The sequence below is a fragment of the Patagioenas fasciata genome, chromosome 2, assembly GCF_037038585.1.
Source record: "Patagioenas fasciata isolate bPatFas1 chromosome 2, bPatFas1.hap1, whole genome shotgun sequence".
NCBI classification, from domain to species: domain Eukaryota; kingdom Metazoa; phylum Chordata; class Aves; order Columbiformes; family Columbidae; genus Patagioenas; species Patagioenas fasciata.
This window is the reverse complement of record NC_092521.1, coordinates 144,782,535-144,799,920: the sequence shown is the minus strand read 5'-3', so window position 1 is coordinate 144,799,920 and position 17,386 is coordinate 144,782,535. Positions and strand designations below refer to the sequence as shown.

Genomic DNA, 17,386 nt, shown 5'->3' with positions numbered 1-17,386 from the left:
GAAATAAATGTATTAGTTGAGTCTCTGAGCATTATCACCTGTCCCATGGAAATTTGCAGTTTAGTCTAATGGAAGCAGAAATCAGACTTAAGAGGTTCCCCTGTCATGAAGAAAGATTCACAGGTGAAAAGCCTAAAATGATGGAGTATACATGAGTATTTTAATCTCTTAGATTTAAAGGAACATACCCTCTTTTCTGGGAAATTGCATTTTAAGTTTACTCTCTGTGCTTTAAAATGTTATTATGTGCTTTAGGTTGCCAGCTCCATATTGATGGGCTGATTAATGTCTGGGATAAGCAGGAATGTTCTTTCAATGGTAGAAAGCTGTAGATAACCATTTGGGTTAATTTGTTTTCTCTGAAGTTGTAGAGCTACTCCAAAACACTTCTTCAGTTTTGTTCAAACCCTCCCAGTTTTAATACAGCACAGGCCACTAATGAGGATACTGAATACCACTAGGAGAGATTTCAGAGATACTGAAATAAATCTCCCAAATCTTCCTGAACTGGGATTAGAATTTAGCCCTAAACTTACAGCTCAATATCAGCTTGATATTCCAATTTTGTTTTATTTTCTTCTTCTTTTTTTTTTTTTTTTTTAACCGGAAGGTCTGTTATGTCCCCACAGTTTTGCAGTCTGGTTCGCAACTGGAGAAATACAGAAGAGGTCAGAAAATTTATTTCATTGCTTCAACAAGAAATTAATATAATTGATTAGCCACAGTATCTCAAGGCTTAGATCCATGCTTTGCAGAAGAAATTCATAATATCCTGAAAGTTGAAATCCTGAAATATCATTTCACTGCTGTGAATAAGACCAAATCAGCTATTCGTTGCACTCAGTAAAGATAGAGTATAGGGAACAGAACGATAAGCCTAGCTCGCTGTTAGCACTGTAACGAAAGCAGCAAACCATGACAAGGTTAATCCTTGCCATTAAGAGTGACTATAACACACCTTGTTGATATTAATAAGGTTTTTGAGCTTTATTTTGTAAAAGGCTTAATAAGTCATAGTGTGAAGTTGACTTAAATGCTGCTGATGCTTTCTGTCATCGTATGATATGCCTACTTTGCAACTGGTACAGTAGGATGCTCTGTAGACCCTGTTTCTTAATCAGAGATTAAAGAAGCTATCGTGGTTGTAGATATGGAAACTCTGAAAAAGAGTGTGCCTCCTACAGAGTTTTACAGTGTCATTTGAGACCTATTCTGAGACCCACAGCAGAGTCTATGGGACTCACAATCATGATTCTAGCCCCTGCACCCCTTCTTTCCTGCATTTCACTTTTCTGCTATAAAAATGAAATGTTGTCAGCATTAGAGTTTTACTTAATCCATCCCTGTATTGCTAACAGGCAGGAACTTTAATGGCTACTCCATTGAAATCTAGCAAGAACAAAACCTCTAAAAGAGCAAAATATGTGCTTGAGCAATCACTCAAGAAGTATGCACTATCACAGCTCTTACCAAACTGCAACTGTGGAATTATCTAAAGTGCAAAATTCAAAGATAAAACGCAGGCATTTCTTGGAAAATTGTGCATTCAGTGCTCTTAGGGTTTGCGTAGTGTGGGGGTTTTTTTTGTTTGGTTTTTTTTTTGTTTGTTTGTTTGGGTTTTTTTTGCTATTCACTGGATTATTTTTGGCTGTCCTCTCTATCCAAAACTGTTCCACAAGCAAGTCAAGCAAGTAGTCTGCAGGTTGTTCACAAGCAATCTACTGGATATGTCAACAAACTGGTAGCTGAGCTCTGTTGACTTGTTTGAATCAGATGCATTAGACACATTTTATTCTAATGTTGTTTTTTTTTTCCTATGGATAAATCACTAGTATGGATATTCATATATGTCAGTTTCAATGTACAGAGCAAAGTTATTCCCGATTTGCGCAGCAGCTCTGTAAGAGAGAGTATCCACTAAAAAAAACTGTGAAGCTAAGATGTCATCCTTAATCAAACTTCTCCAAAAAGTCATCACTCCAACACTGTAACAAAGTACAACCCAGTTATGGGTAGGTACAGAGAAGAGAAGCAGCAGCAACAAAGTAGTCATATGCTCCCATAACTCCTTCCTACACTCTTATCCTGGCTCACTTGTATCTCATCAACTTGTTTTTTCCTTACCTATTAAACTGTGAGGTCTCTGGAGCTATGTTGTGTTTGACATACTGCTTCATGCAATAGCACTCAACTTGGGTCTGTGCAAATGTTAAATTTACTGCCAGGTTAAAAGCAAACCCACACTCATGAGTATTTGCTGCAAAGAACACAAAAAGAAGAACGGCTACAACTGAGACGAAACCTTGGGTTTTGTTTGTTTGTTTTTAGGCAAGAAACTTTCTTGGTAGGAGAAAGTAGAAAAGTTTAAACTTCTTGTATGACAAATTAAAAGAAAAGCTAGCACACAAAGGCGTCTGACTAGATGACCTCAGGCAAGATAACATTTTCTCACCTACTGTTCTTGTACACTTGCATGCTCTTCCTCTTGGTGCATTGCTCCTGATTTCTCCTCTCCCCAGCAGCAAATGGAAAGCTCCTTTCTGAATTTTTTTGGGTTGTTATCTCATCAATCCTGCTCTAAGGTAAGCAGGTCGTAATTATGCTGTAGAATAGACAAGAGAAGTGGCTATGAAGTGTATTTTTAAGGGATTTCTGATGGCTATGTTGTAGATTGTCTCTCCAGGGGAGCCCAATTCAGCCCCACCTCACACTGCCATTAACATATAAACCAAAACAAGCCATTTCTTGGGATACACAGGGAATACAAAATCAAGGCATACATATACCAGATGGAGAATGGTAGCTTCATTGCCCTTTGCTTCACTGGTTTGTTGCTAGCAATCTTTGATTCTGCATATGTGAAAAATTGAGTGCAAAATGCCACAAATTATTGCTGAAATATTTATGAACACAAAAACTTAATGATAAGGTTTTGGATGCTGTTATCATCGTGAGTAATGCTATGTGCGTGACCTTCTCAGCACAGCTCAGTATGTGCCACTGGAATTGTTCAAAAATTATTAATCCCAGCAGAAGGTCATGCCACCTCGTTGGGTTAAGTCACAAATTTCCCAGAGAGCGTGTGAGACCATGTTTGAATTTAAGCAAACAACCCCCTCCCAAAAGTTAATGATGGAAGTTGTTATGAGGTCTAAGCAAAGCAATTATTTTATACTAGAAGCCAACAAAACATTACCTTTGTTTGTTTTTCTCCGAGATGTCCTTGACTTTCAGAGCTAGAAGACAGCTGCAGGCAGGAGGGCAGCCAAGCTAGGCAAGGAAGAGCTGCAATTAGTTTCAAAAACCCCTCTGAGTGGTACAGGGAGGTGCATGAACAGCCCTCTTGAGGCTTTGGTGGGGAATAAGGCACCCACACATGTTTTTTAAACAGGATCTGCCCCTAAGTTCACCTGCTAAATCAAAGGCAAGTCCTGGTGGAAAACAAGCAGGAAATGAGACAATGCCAAAGATAAGGTTATAAAGGAAACTTCGGAGAGAACAACATGAGCAGGCAATAACTGGGGACCATATCTGCCTGATGGAAACCTAACAAGTAAGATTTAACTTTCCCAGGCAGAGCCCAAGAACAAAGGGAAAACTGAAATGCTTAGGGATATGCAGGAACTGGGAACGTGGCTTTTCAGCATGTGCACAGAGGCACCCAACAAAAAAAGAGAAGGCTGTTTCACATAACCAGAAATGGAAGCAAACAGGGGGGAAAGAAACATGTTATTGTGTTAACCCTTTGCTGTGCATAGAAGTAATGCTTTTTGGAAATGAACTGTTTTTTGAGAGATGCTTTGTGCAGATGTCGAACACTGTGGTAGTCGTGCTAAATCAAACAACAAAAAAGCAGAAATTACTTTGAAAATCCACCTTGAGAAGGTTCAAACTGAGTAGAGTCACTCTGGGTGAAATGCAGGCTGCTTCACCACCCTGACAGATCCATCAGGTGAGCTCCTGGTCTTGCTTCTGCTCCTGCTCCAGCCTTCGTATTAGGTGAAACGGGTACAAAGGTGTCCAACAGCAGCTTCAGATCTCTGTGTCCCTATCCATGGGTTCTGACTGTTTCTCAGCCGAACCACTAGTTCAGCTCATTAAATTGATGTATTTTGTTTGCTCTCTTATCCTGCCACTCCAGGTCCTGGATTTCCCTCCACTGCCAGCCTCGCCGAAGTGGGGGGCTGGTGCACGCAGGCAGACCCCACAGCTGCTGGGGAGAGCACTGCTCAGCAAGCCCAACATCAGTACCGAGTACCGAGAAGAGCAGAGAAAGCTGTGTAAAGGCGGACAAAGAAGAAAAAAGAGATCATTCCACCCATCTATTTTAGTCCTCTCCTTTATCTCCTGCCTGGTTCCTTACAAAAATTTCAGTTTCTGTGACACAGAATAGTCAGTATAATACCTTTGTTCCTTTACACCACCAGACATGCCTAATGTATTTTGGTTTCGTTATCAAATTAAAACAAAAATAAAAACAGTATGACAAAAGGAGGATAGGATCAGTATTTTGATGCAATAGTTTGGGAAAAATGCCTAAGGCTTCTACATTGTCTTACAGAAGCCTGGAGTGTCACATTTTTTCTTCAGTCATTTTGCACTAACTGAATGCAATATGGCCTTTCTCATAACCACAAAACCTTTTGTAATAACTCATAATATTTTTATTCCCCTCCAAGATTTCTGATATATGTAGAGAGAAAATTTTCTAATATGGAAGAAATAAATGTGTGTCTACACTGGGGACATGTAATTACCATTCAAGGCAGTACACGCACATGTATGCAGAATGCAATGCTGATATTGGATCACTCTGAATGTCATAGCCAACTGCTTCTCAGTGCCACTTCAACTTAGATTGACTAAGCAGTCTAAAGTTTTATTTTAGTTATTTTTACGTAAATCTAGCTAATTTTGTCGTGGTGCATATAGTTACTCTAAATATGAAGGCAGAGAGCAGGTGGGAATTTCCTCAAGATTTTACACATAAATATTTCCACCCTAGATTAACATAATAGAGTCTAAAAGTTGACTGTAATGTTAAGCTGTGATTCCCATTAAAAGAGTTTTTAATTCATCTTTCTGATCGTCAAAGTCAATTTGTCATTGGTGTATCTCAGGTTTTGTTTTGTCTTCCCCATATTGATTACATACTTAATTTCCAGTAGATTAAAAGTTTTGCTTTTGCTAATCTGTTTTCTTCTGGTTTAATGGATTTAGACATAACAAATTAAAAGATGGTCTTTATTATCAGACTCCAAAATATGTACTTAGAAGTATATAAGACATTTGAATCACACTGCTCCACAATTCCTACTTAAAAATCTATTTTTCCTTTATATAAAAAGGGAACAGTTGTATATCAGCATTCATATCAAATGAATCTTACTCCAGCAAACTCAGCAGAGATTTAGATAATTGGCTATGTCACACATTGGTGTATATTGATCCAAAAACCAACGAAAAATGGTAGAGTTGTGCACTTTATTCTAATTTGGCAGTATTAGCCATCCAAATCCAAGTCATTTGGCAAAGGCAATGTCAGAGAAAATCACCTGACAAAAACTGCTGCTACATAAGCTGATGTAAAGCAAACATAGTAAAGATATTGCTATGTATTCCTTAAACAAAGCAGGTCATATCTCAGAAGCAAGGAGATTTACTACAAACTTACTGAAAGATTTGTAGCTGTAAACTGATAGCATGTGCAGCCTTCAATTCTCTAAGCATCGTATGCCTGAGGGAAGTTTTGTTGACTTGAATAGATTTACTCCCAACTGGTACCAGCATAAGTGAAAGAATCAAGCTCTGTATGTAGACATTCTGCTAGTTAACTAAAAACCTGAGGGAAAATTGGATTATGGCATTCCTCATATTTTCTCCACCCCTAAGATGTAGCAAGATATGATCAAATGCGATGCAAGATACTCAATCTTATTTGCATATTTTCCCAGCATTTTATGAAAGATGCTGGAAAAAAAGTTACATAAAGCAAGTATCGTTTTGCCTGGATAATAAATGTAAACTATTTTAAGGTGTGTTCAAGGACAGTTCTGTTCATTTCAGGCTTCCTTTGGTAGTTCATACTTTGCAGTTTTTTCAACCACAATTGTTATGCAGGGCACTGAAAGCTATTGAAAATTTCATAACATTTGTACTTGAAAAACACAAAAGGGTAGCACTACAAGTTTGATTACTTTGGTTTAAACTATAATAATGCTACTTTTTTTTTTTTTTTAAGTGTAATTCATTTCTGGCTTACTTGTAGTGACTTGCAGAGTGGTTAATTACTGCTCAGAGGCAAAAATTGTGGCGCAGAGGTCGTTAAAAAAAGAAAGATTTAGGGAGTGCAAAAAAAGATTTTTCGAACTGGTTAATTTGTTCAGAAGGGGATACATTTTTATAGCATGCATAAAGCAGAAATATTTATCTCGAAGCAAAACCACAATATTTTCCTTTCTGTTTTTACAACCATTTAGTTGTTCTACAATATTGTTAGATAGATCTTTCATTATTACTAGTTTATATTAAAACACTTTCCCTGCCATTGAATTTGGAAATTTTTAGGATGTTTGGCATGATAATATAAATACTTCTCAGCTCTCCCTCAAATTCTGTTGATCATATATGAAGAAAATATCCCAAAGAAAAGGCAGCGAATCTACAAGAAAAATATAAAAAAAAATCCTAATTTTTTTTCTGTTTTAAATGCATTAACATCATATTCCCTCCAAACCATCTTGAATTTGACACCTGCTGTGTTACTCCAGGACATTTCTTTTCAGCAATATCTTGCCCAAACTTGACTGTCTCCCATTTCCCATAGATTTTATTGAAAGCTTGTAGAATTACAAGCATCTTTCAAAATCTCTTCCAACAAAATGAGTCAGGTTCTTAGGTGAGCACCTCAGCCTAATCGCAAAACCAGGCAAACAACTGGATTATCTCAGAGAACTGATTAGAAACAGGATTTGTTTTTGCCTTTGGAAGCTGAGACAGTGCCTGCCTGAAAGATGGTAAAACACAGGGGCAGGAAACAGAAGTCTGTTACATCAACTTAGTTAGTAGAAACCAAGGAAAAAGCATTGTCTCAGATGTATGGGAGACCAAACAGCTTATTTTTTAATGGGAAACATAAATACTTGAGTTTCTGGGAGTAAAACAGAGGTGTTGAATTTTGAGAATTTAAGAAGAAAAATGTGCGTTCCTGGTTTAAGTGCTCAGACTCCTACCCAGAAACAGAAACTTGTAGTGGATGTATATCACTGCAGCTGGATTGCATGCAATTAACAGTCTATTTTTTTTTTTTATTCCCTACATGCAAAAAGGCATATTTTTCTCCATCTTTTTCTACTTAATCTGAAGTTTAAATCAGAATGGTTGGTAACAACATAGAGCCCTGCCCTCATCCCAAAGCACCTATTTATTTGCCAGCATTCCACTAATAAGTCACATTTCAATGTTCTGGGCCATAGTCCATCCTCAGTAAAATGAAATAAAAACAAAGCCATTGGAGATTTACCATAGTACTTGGCTTCTTGATATCTCAAAGTAGTAATTTTTTAGTAATTGGACAAATTCAAGGTTCAGGCCCTCATGAAGAACTGGCTTCTAACAAGGTCTGAAATGAGTTCTGCTTTAAGTAGGTACTTACCACTCCCTTGAAAACAGATATGCATTCACAGATATACCCACATGCCCACTTTCTACGTACCCAGTAAGTAGAAAGCTAGCACAGGGTCTTTACTTACAAGTCTTGTTTATGTATGCACTGAATGGGCTGTATACAGTATGATTTCTTATTTCAGTATCGGGTCTTTTCTTTAGGCATTTTCTGTGTCTCTTAACATAATCCAGGAATGGCCATAGCAAGTCATATCAAGGGTCCAATAGTTCATTATGCTCTGTGATTGTAGCCAAAAGCAGATGTTTAATATAAAATAAAGAAACAGCATAGAATGTTACTGCTCCATCATACACTCTCAGTTTCTGATGTTTTGTGTCTAGAAAAAGCAGTACTCAGGAACTACAGACATACACACGTAGAACACATTCAGTCATTACATTTGTTTTACTCTGTGTGTATTCCAGAGTGGGATGGTTTGTAAGGATGAAAAGAAAAATAGCTCTCTGCTGCCTCTGTGGGAGAAAGGGGAAAAGCTAACCTGAGCATACTTTATTCCAGTGTACCTACACTCTCTGTTGTGATTTTAAAAAGATATTAAGCGATGCATGAGAATTTATTTAATAAAGGGGGACTGAAACTCTGAAGGCATGTCCTGTATGGACTCTGTCTCCCAGTAGCACCTCAAAGTTGTGCTCACATGCACCAAAGCAGTCATAGTCAAGTGGGAAAAAAATACCACTAACATGTTCCACAATATTTTCACTGTTAAGTTTCTACTGCCTTGAAGTTGAAAAAATCAGGGTGAAAAAAACTGATTTCCATAATCATTATCTTTAACCCAATCTAGCTCTTAAGACTGCCTGTGTTGGTAAAATATTAGACCTAGGTTACTTTATAGATCAAATTGACTTTCCTTGAACTGAGTTGTATATTCTGGTCTTGTCCATGGGCCCAGAGTCTCTGATATTTTGTTTTACGCCTCCAGAGCTCCTCATTCAAATATGTAATTTAAATCAAATTATTTTTCTCTTTTCAGTGTCAATACTTCTCTTTGACTGCCAAGAACATTCATTACCAAATACAGTTCAGATTCTCAGAAGTCCATGAGTTATAGTGTTACTGACACATACATCTTTAGCTCCCTTCTCCATCTTTATACATACCTTGCTTTTGTCTCCTCTTCTGTGCAACTCTGAGGGGACCAATTCCATGATTAACACATGACACCAGGTCAAGCATGGAGGCAGAGGATGCAGAGCACTAGGATAATATATAATGTATGAGCACCAATGCAGCCTCAGGAAGCACATACTCAGCTGAGCAGATGGCTTCACACCAGGGCTATCAGCCAGGAACTAAACATTTGTGTTTGACCAGAAATGAAAAAGTTAAAAGATGTGGAACCATGGTTTCTGCATTTAATTTTGTATATTTGGGTTAAGCCAAGGGCTTTAAACAGCTCTGTAGTCCAGATGCTGAGAACATTAATGTATGTATTGATGTAGAATTTTGAACAACAAATCCAACAACAAATGTATGTTTCATTTCAGGACATTTGTTGAAATGCCTCAAGTTTTCCTTTTCCTTTTCTTGCTTTGGCCCAGGAAGCACAGGACTCGAATTCACAGCCTGCAGCTTATCCCTACCCCAGGGTAAGACAGCTGGGTGACAGTCAGTTCTGATGTGATCTTTTAAAAGAGCAAGATCCATTAGCATTGTTCTCCCCTGAGAAACAAGGCCAAGCTTATTTTATTTCTTTGGCATGGAATTTACATCTCTGTGCAAATGATAATTTTTGTTTATCAAACATGGAAAGGACAGAGATACTCTAAAACTAAATATATATGTCTGTAAATTCTTTAAGGATTACAGGGCCTAAAACAGGGGGTCTGGCAGGAGTCTGTAAACTCTGTTATTATTAAAATAATTTCATAGGCCCGTGTATCCAGCTGCCCACTCTCATGATTTTATCAAGAATCTCCCTGTAGGTGACACGACATTCTCTTCTGGCATCTGGAGATTACATGACAACTTCCACTTTAATTTATAATGCAAAAAGCTACTAAATTCACAAAGAAGTTCTTGAAACCAGGAACAAAATATAAGCTGCAAATAAAAAGATCACATTTTCTAAAATTGATTTTGAAGTCCGTCTCACCAGAGCCTCCCTTATGATTTCAGGCTGATTATTATTGCAAGCAGTTAAGGCTTAACTCTGAGGCTGGCTCTGACCCCTGCAAATTTGTACAGAGCTGGGATTTAGGATCTTGGCTCCTAGTCTGACTAATCTATAAGCTAACAAGGAAATAAAAGACATGTAATAGGGAAGAAAGTGCTGCTTGGGAAGACAGACATCTAGCACCCAATGAGAGGCAGAGCCAAAAGGAATAATCTGTGTTTGATGGATGAGCCCCAAGCAGAGACAGAAATGGTATCAGTATCTTGGTTCCAGTGCACCTGGCTGTGGTCCTCACTAGCTATAAATCGCTATTGGATTCTTCAAGATAGAGTTCCCTGAGTACCAGTTATCACTCCTGTGCCATGCAGATCTATTTCCACAGCTGGATGCCCTGATGCCAACAGTGCAGTTTGAGCCACCTGCCAGTGCAACTCCAGAAATTAGACAAATGCCAGGACTGGAAATGTTTCTATAACTTAGTTTCTTTGCAATTTAAATTGGATATATCAACTTAGTTTTTATGTCCTTAATGACAGTTTGAAGGACACCTGATCCCACTAGGCCTATATAGACCCTCAGCTCATCCCACCTTCCTTTAAGCACTGCAAAGGCATGGTTAGGGTAACAGATTTCAAAGTGTAACATTCCCATTTCAGCACTTTGCAAAGACCTTTAGCTCAATACACTTGCATCTGCGGTCTGAGGAGACACAATAGTGAAAGTCAGGGAGTTCAGTGCACCGCCATGAGATCTGGGGATGGAGAGAGGGGCCCTGCAGGTGGTCCTGTCTGTGCCACCACACTGGCGGGAACTCAGTGAACTCATGTCCCAGAGCAACTTGGAAAATAGCTGGTTTATCAATTTAATAAACTCGCAGCTTATGTTGTCTGCAATCGCCTACATGTCTGGATCAATGGCTTACTGTTCAATCCATTTCTAATGTGTTACTGGAAACTGCACTTACATTTTTCCTGGTTTGGAAATGCAGCTACATACATATTGCTTACCACTCAGCACTTTTTCTCTGTAGGTTTCAAAGCACTTTACAAAGTAGAGACATTTATAGAAAGGAGAAACTGAATAGAAGGTAGAGTTACCCACATGTGCACAGTCAGTCACAAGCAGAAAAACTCAGAACCCCTGGCTCCTCATCCGTTGTCAAGGCACTGCAGTATCATTTGCCCTTGTCCAGCTTGAAAGCTAATAGAGCTTTTATTTGGTGAGTGGCACGCTCATTGTCCACCAATCACCAACTGGACATGATAAACCTTTCTTTTTAAAAAAAGTCTGAAAATATGAATTCAATTAGTGCTTTACATGGTTTTGAATTGTTCACTGAAATGCTCATCTAGGACTGGACCTATAGCTGAATTTGTATATAGTGGCACAGATGATTCATTCATGAGAGAACCTCATTTCCAGTGATTATTGCAGGAATAAGACACCCTCTCTCCACCATGGCTGTGGCATATAGGAGAAGCTGTGCCTGCTAGGACAAGGCTGGTCCCTTCCAGCCAAGGCACACGTGTCCCTTCAAGAAGGCAGGTGAGATTTCTCTCATAGTCTATCTGAGAGGGGAAGCTTTAGTTTCCAGATAGTCTCTACTGATCTGCATTCACTGATTTGGCCTCTGTGGCTAGGTTAACTTGCTCTTGATACACTGCTTCTACAGACAGGGAAAAAAAAATCTCCCTTGTACCCCATTTTCCAGGGAGTATTGGGTAAGCATTCAACAGCAGAGTCCCGCCACTCTCCATCACAGTGTATAACCCAAGAGAGCAACCAGGACCCAGTCCTGAGCAGGATCATCTTATTATCTCATGGTCATTCATAAGCAGCATCAGAACCAAACGTATGAACTGCTTCTGCAACCACAGATACTTTGGTCAGTCTTATAAAGGATTCAATTTATTTCCCTAAGGCTTCCAGCATTCAACACCTCAGCCTGTCTATCTCCTGCTATGCATATGTTGACAACTATTTTTTCCTCATCCCTATATTCAAAGCAGAAGCTAAGAATGCAAAGGTTATTCACTTCCAAACCTCTCTCTCCATGGACAGGGCTCTGATGGCTCTGATGATGAACAGCACCATGCTGGCATGCAAATTTGCTAAATGTAACCAAGGAAACAGGGTCCTTACTAATACCATACACTTCTCAGAGTGTTTGCTGGAGGCAGAATAACTTCTCTGGTATCTGTATGCTGTCACTCACCTCTGGGAATGCAATGTAAAAATAATTACATATGTATAATGAGAAATAGGAAAGAAATGTGTTGTATGTAAATATAGCCAGACAGTCCTCTAAATGAATGGACTGATTCGATAAGGCAAGTTGATGGAGCAGAATAGTAGTACTGATTTGGTTTTGATTCCCAGAGGACAACAGAGTAGATACACAAGAAATATATCACTGCTCAGGCCCTCTAGGTACAAATCTGTTGTTAGTATATATCTGGCCATGTGCATGAGTTTAACACACTGTGGGTTGGATTGTAGAGGTATAACCATAGCACACTAAAAAATTTAGAGCAAGCTTATGGCATGTGTGGGCATCAGTACTATCTTTAAAAAGGAAAAAAAAAAAAAACAAAAACAAATACTAAAAAAAACAAGCAAAAAGCAAACAAATTACAAAAAGCCTTGAAGCCTTGAGACAGGCTGAATAGCAGAGGGGTTCATTAGAAGAATTGTGAGTTAACTAGGAAAAGCCTTCATGCTGCACTGATGTGTCAGTCATCCACAATATACCCAGACAAGAACTTGCTGAAGGTGATTATCTGGGACATGAATCAGCGAACAAGATCTGTGGAGGAACTTGAAAAGGGATGAAACTTAAGCATGGGTTTGGGTCATGGTCATGGGTTCTGGGGATGCAGCGTACCTCTTGTGGGCTGCTGTTCCTCATGTCTTCCACCATGCCCATCCCAGTACCAGGCCACATGTAACAGTATTCTTCCAGCTTAACCACTTCTAGCAAAGCCATACCAGGACAGGAGGGCAAAGGGAACACATCAACCTGCGAGAAGAGCAGAATTCATTTCTTTTTGGGAAATCTGTATGGCAGACATGATGTCAGTGTGAGCTGAGCTAACACATGAATCTCTGAGTGCAGCTGGACTGGCAGAAGGCAGAGGTGGGTCACCACTTGGCAGGAGAGATATGAAGATACGTGGTACTTTCCACATCAACACACAGACATGGGGTGGCAATGGGACTGTGGGGAGGGGACTATGGTGGAGCCAGCTGACACAGATAAGAGAAAGAAGCAGACCTGAGTTTTCTGGTTGTGTGTTGCAGACTCCTGGAAGACAGTTAGGTCTTTCTAGAATGAGTAATTTATTTTTTTTTTTAATTAGAAAAATTGCTAAATTAAAATAAACAAACCAATAGCCAGGATCCTCTTCTCGTCTCTCAGTCCCTGACATTTATCTCCTGTATCTCCGGCCCCTTTATTAGGCTCTTTAGGTTTAGAGTTTAGGGCTACACTGTGCTAATTCTAAACCCAAACAATCAAAAATCTTTTAGACAGAGGAAAATGTAGAGCTTTCTACTGCTTACTCCATAGACAGCAATATAAGGAATCTGTATCTAAGAACAGGATATGACTAAGTGAAGGAACAAAGTATTATTGATAGTTAACGGAAACATTATAGCTGCTACAAGTGAATTGCAATAGAGATTGGTAATTCAGTGCCTTTTGAAGGAGAACTGCAAAACCTGGACATCCACCTAAAGCTTCTGGAAATTTATATAAAGCAATAAAGTAAACGTCAAGAAAAAAATGTCTTTCTATGGTTTCCAGTATTTCCTGACATCCTTTAGACTAGCAGTACCCAAAAAATACCTGTGGTATTTTGGTAAATCCACTTCTGTTCCAAGAGATTCCAAGAAGTGCTAATGTGTAAGAATATGTAAACCTCAAAAAAGTTTCATACTTGGCTCAGTTGGGCTTCAGGGGAAAGTTCGAGTTAAATAGTATTTTCCATTAAATGTCTTGTTCATTTTTACTTATGACTGCTCCACAGCTTCTGTAGCAATCCCAATGCACTTGGTACCAGGTCAAGTTCTGGCATTGGTGTTTTGCACTACTTGGATAAACATATTGTGTTTTCTCAGTTCATTTTCTTAAAAGGATGCTAAACAGAAGCAAGCTACCTGTCTTATGTAGGTGGTGACTTATACTTGGTGATAGCCATCAGGTCCCTATCTATGTCTCAAACCTAAAAACCGCAAAAATCAGTATGACTTAAAATTTCTGCAATAATAAATAATTTTGGATGTAGGGGATACTGAGTGAAATTCAGTATAGCCCAAAAACTAGTTATGCATAAGTGCCATGTGTTTATTAGGAGGCTTGTGAAACCAAATTGGGCTCCAAATTCTGTATATTAATGACAAAAAGCCTCATATGGCATCACAATGTTATTGAGTCTATGGAAGACTGAGTGAAGACCATCTGAATGTGGAGCAACTGGTAAATCTCTTCCATGAGATAGCATTGATGCCAGGTCAAAATACAAGAAAGGTGGTACATTAGCTAGAGAAAACACATTAGTTGCTAGTGCTCTAAGAGATTAGGTTATTGTGTGACAGTATAAGAAGTACAGCAGTGAACCATTTGACATTGACAGACAAAAAATCATATAAAATTACAATCACTGTCACTAAAATAAACTTTTAAATACTAGGCAAGTAGACACTTTGGAAGATTAAAGAAACAAGGACCATTTACTTAAGAAAAGTATGACAGACACATATAACATAAAGAATTATACCAGCAGTCCCAGACAGCCTCTCTTACTTACTCTTCTTCCTAGTTTACCTTGAGCCATAGTACAAGAACAAAAAAGTAATCAAGGAAATGTTAAAAGGTAAAACAGTGAACACAGATAAAATCATATACTTTATAACAATACTTTGCACTTTGATAGCACCTTCCCTTGAATGATTTCAAATCATTTTAATGAAGTTAGATCTCAGATTTACATTTGAGAAGATTAAATACAAGCAGGTGATTTGCAAAGATCATGTAGGAAGTTCGTACGGTAGTTGAGAGAACTTATTTTCTTTCATTCTGCTCAATTTAGAATTGAATGATAGAGCTGTTGCAGGACATTGTTGAAATAAATGACATAGAATTTTTCTGCATTTACTAAGAACTTTATATGAATAGTAATTTGGAAGAGTAGACTCCATATATGTACTTGTACTAGAGCACATACATTATTTTAGTCACAGGTATACTATAGAAAGAGAGGTAGGGAGTCCCCTAAGGAAAGAAATCCAAAGGGACCGATTCTATGGGATTAAGTACTTTACAATAGTGGCCATGAACAAAAGCTGTGTGATTCATTAAAAAAATAAACAAACAAACAAACAAACAAACTAACTAACTAACTAACTAACTAACTAACTAAACCCCACGCACTAGATATTTCTGGAACTATCAATTAATACAATAAGCACGTACTAGAACACTGTGGAAGAGTGAGGCTGAAAAAGTTTCACCATGATTTCTGAGTTAAAGGCAAAACACCTCAGTTGCTTCCTTTTTCAAAAAAAAAAAAAAAAGATTGTTATCTTGTGGAAGCAAAAAAGCAATTCAGTCTGGAAATAATTTCAGCTTTGGTGACACAACATATGTTTCAAACCCAATTTAGAACTGATACTGTTCTTACTGGTAAAGAAGCTACTAAGGAAGTAATTAAAGTGTGTAATTAATGTTACAACATTACATTAACACATAAATAATTTCTCTGGCAGGTCATGCAATTCACATGCATATTTTATTAAACTCTATGAAATAATTTTCTATGTGACCCTGATCTTCCTGCATGCTTTGAAGTTTGAAAGCCAGCAGTATAGCCTATAAGTTTAAAGAAATTTAGAAAGAATTGTGAAGTTAAAAGGTACTTTTGATGTTTGTTCTTTCTCTTCTATCACAAGGGCATTCAATACAGAAGAAGTAGAAAACATTAATTCCTAAGAAATTTCCATGGCAATCATGTTCATTTAACTCTTTCTAATCACTTAATATAAAAGGCAGGAGAGAGCCACTCATTTAGAAGGGACACAAAGATGGTGTTAGGAATTTTCTTTGTTGCCCATAAAGTCTTCTCTTACTGTCCTTGAGCACATTAACTGGAGTTACCTCTTGCGTTGAGAATAGGTACCTTCGGCTGTTAAATAACACAGCAATTTTCCACGTCTCTGGAGGCCGGATTCAGGGAATACCCCTTTGCCCTAGAAGCATTACTTGTACCTCTGATCACACAAAAATCATCAGATAACATTCACTCCTTTGTGCAAACAGGCTCCTTTTACTCATCAACCAAACAACTGCATCCACAAACACGTGGGCTGCAATGGGACTCGTCTGCATGGCCTAATGTTGACATGTGGTGGTCAGTCAGATATTTAGTTCTATCTTTCAAAGTAAGTTGAAGTTGAAATACGGCTGACAAATGGAGCTAGGTTCGCTGTGCTATGAATTCCTTTCCCTTTGCCTCACTCATTCTCACCATTCTTCAAGTCTCACAGGAGCTGAGTCCATTTTCTGGCACATAAATAAAGAAAAGGTGTAATTAAACAGTAAATGAATACCATTGCTGCTGAAGTTCACAGGAATTTCCTGAAGGACAAACGTTCATTTTACAACTGGTCAGAACATTTCTGACCAGTAACACCAACAGGTGAAAATATACCAGAGTAAATGCCTCGGTGGAAATATTTCATCCTCAAGTGTTGCAAGGCCAAAGCTTTGTAGCTAACTATACACTTGGCTTTTTGGTGGTTATTCTTGGAAGCATCCTAAGTTTTGAGCTGAAAAAGGCAAATGCAGAGAGTGGAATGTTTCAAGAGTGTATTTCAGAGAGCTAAACGTTAGAAAAAGGAATTAAAAATGCTTCAGCAAAGGTTATAAACCCAGCTCTACCCTGTCTCCTGAGCACAAATGTTTCAAGCAATCCCCCTCATCTTGTATAATTAAGTGCAATTGCCCATTAAAATAGCAGAATCAGGACTCAAAGGGGTCATGGGTTATTCCTCTCTACACTGAATTCTATCTAGTACTTAAAGACAGCAAGAAACACACCCATAGGCATTTGACATCATCTCTACATGTATGTCATGTGAAATATCATGAGATTGTGAAAAGCCCGTTTTAATCAATTACTCATAATAATAGTTTCATAAAGCAGATTTCTCAGAAGTATTGATTTAAATTCCTGCTAAACTATTAAATAAAATTACCTGACCACCAAAGATGAGGTTTTAAGTCTCCCAGTTGGTGCAAGAGTCTCTCTTTGCCAGCTGTATTGTAATAACTGAAAAGTTAACATCTCTGACTTTATAATTATATGAATTTTAATGAACAAGATGAATTAAATCTTTCAGCTTAGCTGCTTATGCTGTGAACCAGCCTGAGTTCCTGTAAGATAAGAAATAGATTGTGCTTATTCAACAGCTTTTCTGTGTGGAGACAGAGGGAGGAAAAGAAGCCAGGTTTCTGTGGAATTTAAACTCATTATTAAAAAATATGATAATGGTAATTACGAATATGAGTTGTAGAATTAATT

At 38.2% G+C, this 17,386-nt stretch overlaps 1 long non-coding RNA gene across 1 annotated transcript; it reads right to left on the bottom strand.

Annotated features, from left to right (window-relative positions):
* Positions 1-2,384: 2,384 nt before the first annotated feature.
* On the bottom strand, positions 2,385-16,059 carry LOC139827446 (uncharacterized). Its single transcript, XR_011737984.1, has 4 exons — positions 15,961-16,059; positions 12,691-12,825; positions 3,197-3,270; positions 2,385-2,602 (listed from the first exon to the last, which is right to left on the bottom strand). It is a non-coding gene; the product is annotated as an uncharacterized lncRNA (long non-coding RNA).
* Positions 16,060-17,386: the final 1,327 nt, after the last annotated feature.